A 7,984-nucleotide genomic window follows, 5' to 3' on the forward strand; every position below is an offset into this window, starting at 1 on the left:
CAGTGGTGCCAGGGAAGATCCTAGAACAGCTTCTACAATGGGATCTTGGTGCCAATCTCCGGGGGCCCGCCGGCAAGGAGGACCTCGGGTACACAGTGTGGTGCAATTGTTAACACTCCCGTGTGGTGAACTGGGTTGGGATACTTGTGGAAGGGAATGCACTGGTGCATGCAGGTCTCTGTATACTGTGTCCTGTTACCCCAGAGCTGGGAACCAGACTCTGAGTTGCAGCCTGGAGCCAGGCCCATGTCAGCGGGAAGCCCCGTTTCCTGCAGGCCTTGGTTCTGAAACATGAGGGGATGGGACAAGAGGACTCACTGGGGTCCTTCCAGTTCCAGCGTTCTCCACCAGCCTGAGCTTGTGATGAATTTGGGTGGGATGGGAGTACCCTGGAGTCAAGAGTGTGAATAATTGAAGGTGGTGGGTGGAGGGGCTTGAGGAGGTTTTCTGTGTCCCACCTTGCCTGAAGCAGCCTGTTTGATCCTGGGCTCAGGCCCCCCTGGCTCAGCCCTTCCCGCCTTCCCCAGGCCAGTGGGTTCTGATATTAGGGTACCTGCAGGTGGCCCCACTGAGCTTGGATTTTCGTCTACTTCTTTCAGGATGACCTTGGCTTCATAGACTTTCCTCCCCCGCCCCCCTCCCCCCCATGCTTATCCACAGCCTGGCAGGAAGTCGTGGGCTCAGGATCACAGGCAGTTGCAGAAATTGGAAAGGTCAAAACTACAGCCCACATTTGAATTCCAACAATCATACCAATGTCTATTGTTTTTTTTTTTGAAAATTTTTTAAAATGTTTATTTATTTTGAGAGAGAGAGAGAGTGCACAGACAGAGGAGGGGCAGACAAAAAGGGAGAGAGAGAGAGACAGAGAGAGAGAGAGAGAGAATCCCAAGCAGGCTCCACACTACCAGTGCAGAGCCCGATGCAGGGCTCGAACCTATGAACCGTGAGATCATGACCTGAGCTGAAATCAAGAGTCAGATGCTTAACTGACTGAGTCACCTAGGTGGCCCCAAATATCTATGCTTAAGACTTCCATTTCTGGTCTGTCAGACCTTGAGTTCGAGTTCCTAGGGTGGCCAGGGCAGGCAGGGGCCTCACTCCATACCCTCCAGAAGACCACGTAGGCACTTGACTTTCCTCCTAGTCATGGCTCCCAACCAGCCCATGAAGCAGACACTTATGGAGGATGTGGAGGCTCTGAATAGTTAAGTGACTTCCCAAAGATCTCACAGCTTGTGGTAGAGCCACATCCACATCCAGGACTGACTGGTTCCAAGCCTGGCTCCCTCCGCAACCCTGTGCTGCCTCCTTGGTGAGGCCGATTCATAATGTCATGGCACGGGATGAGGAGACAGGAAACGTTAGGCCAGTGATCCGGACAGTGGAAGGTTTTATTTTGGTTTTTGTTCGCTTGTTACTTATTCATTCCCGGGTGACAAGGATTAGTTATCTTGAATGCTTTAAAACTCGAAATACAGAGTTTAAAGAACAAAGTAAAAATTACCCTAAATTCCACCAACTGTAGATACTGTTAACAGTTTGGTGAACAGATTTGCAGACGGCTCTGTGTGTGCGCGCGTGTGTGTGATCTTATAATGGGATCATATACTGTTTCATAACCTGCTCTTTTTACTCAACAATATGTCATGGGACTCTTTCCACATCAGTAGAGATAGAGCTATTTATAGCTCTATCCTTCATGTAATGGCTGTAGACTATCCATTGTATTTCATTACAAATAAAAGTTTGTACCATCTTTTATTGATGCAGCCCAATACTGCTGGGCATTTAGATCATTTCCAGTATTCTGCTGTCACAAAAACCCTAGGTTGAACACTATTACATGTTTCTCTTGACCATCTGTCCACCTACCAACTTCAGGCACATTCTAGCAGGCTGATCTTAAAGAAAAATTCCTGGGGTGCCTGGGTGGCTCAGGTGGTTAAGCGTCAGACAGGCTCTGGTCATGATCTTGCGGTTCGTGGGTTCGAGCCCCACATCTGGCTCTCTACTCTCAGCGAGGAGACTGCTTTGGATCCTCTGTTTACCTCTCTCTGTGTCCCCTCCCCCACTCTCACTCTCTCTCTCTCTCTCAAAAATAAATAAACATTAAAAAGTTTTTTAAAAAAAGAAAAATCCCCACAGCCATGGTCGTTCCTCTGCTGCCTCATTCCAGTAGCAGATCCTTGTTTTCCAGGGCTTCCCCCTGCAGCCCCTGTGGCCCTCATCCCAGGTGTTCTTACCGCAGGTCAGCAGGGATACAGCTTTGTTCTCAGGCAGTTCTGGGTAAAGAGAGGCATGAGCCCTTGCCTCTCAACTGTGAAATTCCCAAGTCCAAATCCAAAGACATGACCAGTCCAGCAAGTCCTGCCAGAGTCTGATGGCTGGCAATTCTGAGGGGCTCAGTTTTGCCCTCGAGGAGACAAATGGGCCAGGCAAGGGTGGAAGAAACTTGGGCCAAAGGATGCCAGTGGGCCAGAGGGAGTCCCTGCCAGGATGGAGGTCTGGGCTGGGTACTCCATGGATTCATACTTTTATTCATTTTTGTATTTAGCAAGCCAGGTCTATGGTGGGGCTGGTACATGGAATCGAAGAAGACAAGGTTCACAGATGGTAGAGAAGGGGTTCAAAAGGGCAACAGACGATTCTCATGTGCTTGGCAGGAGGGAGGAGGAGGACTGGAGGACTTGTTGGGGGTAGTTGCTCCATTATCAGACTTTGGTCTGTATCTTAGCCAGGCAAGTCCCGTTTTTTAAAAACAAAGTGAGGGTAACTTTCATCATTGTGATTATGACTACCTCTCCTCCCCCAACACACACATTGCTTTTTGCCAAGGGAAGAGACCAAGGTGAACCTAGCTTTTTACTGTTTTCAGAGACAGGATTTCTTCTCTGCTCCTGCAGTGTGTCCTGAAATCACAGGTCAGTTTCCTGGGGGTACGATGATTCCATCTCTTGATGGAATCGGGGTGCAGAGGAGGACTTCCAAAGGGGGTGAGGAGGGAGGGAGAGGATAGGAGAGTCCCAGAGTCATGGTGGGTGGTGTCAGTCCTATTTCCTGAGGCTCCCAGTTTGTCTCCCTGGAGGTGAGCTGACTCCCGCCAGCCTGATGATGAGCTCAGCTGTCATGGTCACCAGTTAGCGCCTCTGCCCAGCAGATGGCCTTCAAAAAGTCCTTTGGGTGCATTCTTTCTCTTGCTGGGGTAGTTGGGCCCAACCTTTGTGGCTCCTCACAGAGCTCATAGAATCAACAGGTGCCTTAAGGAATCCATCCCAGGACAAGGCTGTGGCTGGGCTGGAGTGAAGGATGCTGTGGTTTAGGACAACCTGGACCCATGTCTCATTCTTCTTCTTCTTTTTTTTTTTTAAGTTTATTTATTTATTTATTTATTTATTTTATTTTGAGAGAGAGAGAGAGAGAGAGAGAGAGAGAGCGCACGTGAGCAGGAGAGGAGCAGAGAGACAGACAAAGAGAGAGAATCCTAAGCAGGCTCAGCACTGCCAGCACAGAGCCCAACACAGGGCTCGATCCACAAACCATGAGATCGTGACCGGAGCTGAAATCAAGAGCCGGACGCTTAACTGACTGAGCCACCCAGGCCCCCCTCCATCTTTAATCATAGTACCCTGATTTTTTCTTCCCTTCTCCGATCTCACATTTTGTACTTCTGTGGGTGATGGCTCTGCCCCCAGGGGCCCCCAGGGTCATGTGACTCTGGCCCAAGACAATCCACACAGCACAGAGGTTGACCGGTGACCTGGCTGACGCAAATCAGAAGGGTCCCAGGCTTCTCTCCAGCAGTAGCACCAGCTCTGTGCTTCCTGGGAGCAGCGATAGTTCCAAATGGCCACCCAATTGACTGCGAGGGCTGTGGGAGGGGCACAGGTCTATAAAGCTACCCGGAGGCTTCTTCCAGGGACAAAGGTGACCCTGGGGATCACAAAGGGGATGCTCAAAGACTTATGACAGCTGGACTGAGTTATTGCTGACACCTCTTATTCTGTGCTTTAGAATCTCCCTTTGGCTGATCACTGATAAGACCCCAGGATGTCACCATTCCCCAGGTGATTTCCTGCCCCATCACTGAAACCCACCCCCCAGCTCCCTTATGGCCAGACCTTTCACCTAGGATAGGCTCTGGTTCTTGATTCAGAAGGGTGACACTCATCCCCACAGATGAAGCAATGGGCCGAGAGGGGCCATGACTTTCCCTGAGTCACACAGCCTGTTACAAAGCCAGGCCAAGTCCCAGGGGCCCATCTCATGGTCTTTCTACTGTCAGCTTGAATGTATCCCACTATCAGCTAGGGATACATTCAGCTGAAACAACAGAATGCTGGATTAGCAGTCAGAGAATCAGATTAGACCAGTCCAGGCCTGGGTACTGCTGCTTGAACCCAGTGCTGCTTTTTCCTTTGCTCTGCTCACCATGCCTTTCTCTGTTTGCTTGCAGCCTCACATAGCAAGGTGGTCGCTCCATTTTCCAGCTTTCATGTCTGCTTCCTGGGCAGGGGAGGGGAAAGCCTGTGCTAGCCCAGTTCCTTTTAAAACACCTTCAGGGGGCACCTGGGTGGCTTAGTTGGTTACGCGTCTGACTTTGGCTCAGGTCATGATCTTGTGGTTCACGAGTTTGAGTCCCACATTGGTCTATGTGCTGACAGCTCAGGGCCTGGAGCCTGCTTCGGATTCTGTGTCTCCCTCTCTCTCTGCCCCTCCCCTGCTCCCCTGCTAGTACTCTGTCTCTCTCGCTCTCTCTCTCTCTCTGTCTCAAAAATAAGTTTACAAAAACATTAAAAAAAAACAAAAAAAAAAACCTTCAGAAATCCACACCCTGTAACTTCCACTTAGGTTTCATCAGCCAGAACTGGGACAGTGAATCTTTGTAGCTGGCACGTTGCCATCCCGAACCAAACCATCAGGAAGGAAACGGGGAGGATGTTGGTGACCACAGGCAGAGTCTCCCATGAAGCTGGCTGGATTGGGATTTTGACTAAGAATGCCTTGCTCAGTAAGTCACCAGGCCCTTTTCTTTGTCCCCCTAGTGTCCCAAAGGTCGGCTACAGTAGAGAACATAAAGTAGGTTTTCCCCTGAGTTGGAGGTTTGTGGGGAGATGAGAGGCTGGGAAGAAGCAAGAAGGGTATTCTGACCACACGGCCTCCTAATGCCAATCTTGCTGTCTTCTCTTCCTGAGAGCCCTTTTCAGAGATGCCTGGTGTGGGGTGCAGGACCAGTGGGAGGAGGGAGCCACATGCTGGGCAGGAGAGTGAAGTCAGAATGCTGCCCCAGACCCTTGGCTACCGAGCAGGGACACGCGGGCTAAGTGTTTCGGCATCGTCCTGCACATCCCACCTCTCCCCAGGGACAGCATGGAGGCCATGGTCAGACAGGCCTGCCCTTTCTTCCAGGCTGGGCCCTGCTTCCTCCATCAGGGCCTCCTCACCACTCACCCTTCCTACCCAGATCCTCAACTCCACTGGGCAGGCACTTATGTTCTCATGGGTGTGAGCTCACGCTGTCCTTAACAGTGGTCTTCAAAGTGAGGTGGCCTGATCAGCCGCATCAACATCACCTGGGAATTTGCCAGAAATGCACATTCCCAGCCCTTGGAATCAGAGACCCAGGGTGGGAGATAGCACTCTGTGCTTTTTTGTTTGTTTGTTTGTTTTAAATTCAAATTGGTTTCAGGAGTGGAATTTAGTGATTCATCACTTACATACAACACCCAGTGCTCATCACAAGTGCCCTCCTTAATGTCTATTTAGCTCATGCTCCCACCCAGCTCCCCTCCGGCAACCCTTAGTTTAAGAGTCTCTTATGGTTTGCCTCCTGCTCTGTTTTTATCTTATTTTTCCTTCCCTTCTCCTATGTTCTTCTGTTTTGTTTCTTAAATTCCACATATGAGTGAAATCATATGAAATTTCTCTTTATTTCATTTAGCATAATACACTCGTCTATGCAGACATTTATAATAGATGTCTTCTTTAGAAAAGTGTTCATGTATTAGTAAAATACTGTTCGTGTATTAGAAGTGTCTTCTTCATGTATTATTTGTTTTCCTGGGTGTTATATTTGGTAAGTTCTTTATGAATTTTGGATACAAACCCTTTATCTGATATGTCATTTGCAAATATCTCCTCCCATTCCGTCGGTTGCCTTTTAGTTTTGTTTCCTTCGCTGTGCAGAAGCCTTTTCTCTTGATGAGGTCCCAATAAATAGTTCATTTTTGCTTTTGTTTCCCTTGCTTCTGGAGACATACCTAGTAAGAAGTCGCTGTGGCCAAGGTCAAAGAGGTTGCTGCTTATTTTTTCCTCTAGGATTTGATGGTTTCCTGTCTCACCTTTAGGTGTTTCATCCATTTTGAGTTTATTTTTGTGTATGGTATAAGAAAGTGGTCCAGGTTCATTCTTCTGCATGTCGCTGTCCAGTTTTCCCAGCCCCATTTGCTGAGGAGACTTTTTTCCCATTGGATATTCTTTCCTGCTAATTCTTTCCTGCCAAAGATTAGTTGGCCATATGTTTGTGGGTCCATTTCTGGGTACGCTATGTCTGTTCTTGTGCCAATACCATACTGTCTTGATGATTACAGCTTTGTAATACAGCTTGAAGTATGGACTTGTGATGCTTCCAACTTTAGTTTTATTTTTCAACATTACTTTGGCTATTTGGGGTCTTTTCTAGATCCAAACAAATTTTAGAATTGTTTGTTCTAGCTCTGTGAAGAATGCTGGTGTCATTTTGATAGGGATTGCAGCACTCTGTGTTTTTAAAAAAATTTTTTAATGTTTATTTTTTAATTTTTTTTAATGTTTATTTATTTTTGAGACAGAGAGAGACAGAGCATGAATGGGGGAGGGTCAGAGAGAGGGAGACACAGAATCTGAAACAGGCTCCAGGCTCTGAGCTGTCAGCACAGAGCCCGATGCGGGGCTCGAACTCACAGACCGCGAGATCATGACCTGAGCCGAAGTCGGCCGCTTAATCGACTGAGCCACCCAGGCGCCCCTGTTGATTTTTAAAAGAGAGAGAGAGTGCAAGCAGGGGAAGGGCTGAGAGAGAGGGAGACACAGAATCCAAAGCGGACTCCAGGCTCTGAGCTGTCAGCACAGAGCCCAACGCAGGGGTTGAACCCACAAACCTCGAGATCATGGCCTGAGCTGAAGTCGGACACCCAACCAACTGAGCCACCCGGGTGCCCTGCAGCACTCTGTGTTTTAACAAGCCCTCCAGGTGATTCTGATGCGCGCGCAAGTTTGAGAACCAAAGACACATACTGACTCTCAGGCTGTGAAACCGCTTCTGGGCTGTCAGTGCCAACCCAAAGACACCTGGGAAAGGCAGAAGCAAAACCACCTGGGCCACCTGGCCCCTCTGCACTTTGGCACAGAACAGGCAATAACCCTGTGAAGACTGTGAGAACTGAGAGACCCGGAAGTCACTGAGGGACCATTCCAAACTTCCCAGGTTATACATAGATTTGGGAACGGAGATTGAGACAGGAGAAAGTATTTGCCCAACATGAATAGCAAAAGTATTAAAAGAACTAGAATGCAAGGTTAAGTGATCTATTCTTTTTTTTCCAAACTGAAGTATCTTTTTAAAAAGTTGTAGCATTTATATTTAATGTGTGCACCTTTCACAAGAACGTCACCCTAAGGAGTCCATCCTCATTATAAACATGTAAAGAAAGCCTCAGGGAGGAGTCTGAAAGTGGGGGTGATATCTCATCTGCAATGTGCTGTGTGGTCCAGGAGGACCTGCCTGTCCCTGGGGGAGGGGGGGGTTAGTTAGTCACCTTCTCACCGTCCCTGTTTCTACCACACCCACCCAGTGATCTCTTCAAATGAGACCAAAGGCAGGGGCAATGGCTCTTAGCCTGACTTCTTTGTGTCTTCCAGAGCCCCCAGAGTACAGCTGTCAGCTGGACAGCTGCGTGCACAGCAGGCCTGCCCACCCCAAACACTTGCTGGGCCCAGGACAAGA

The sequence above is a fragment of the Leopardus geoffroyi genome, chromosome C2 (assembly GCF_018350155.1).
Source record: "Leopardus geoffroyi isolate Oge1 chromosome C2, O.geoffroyi_Oge1_pat1.0, whole genome shotgun sequence".
Taxonomy (NCBI): Eukaryota; Metazoa; Chordata; class Mammalia; order Carnivora; family Felidae; genus Leopardus; species Leopardus geoffroyi.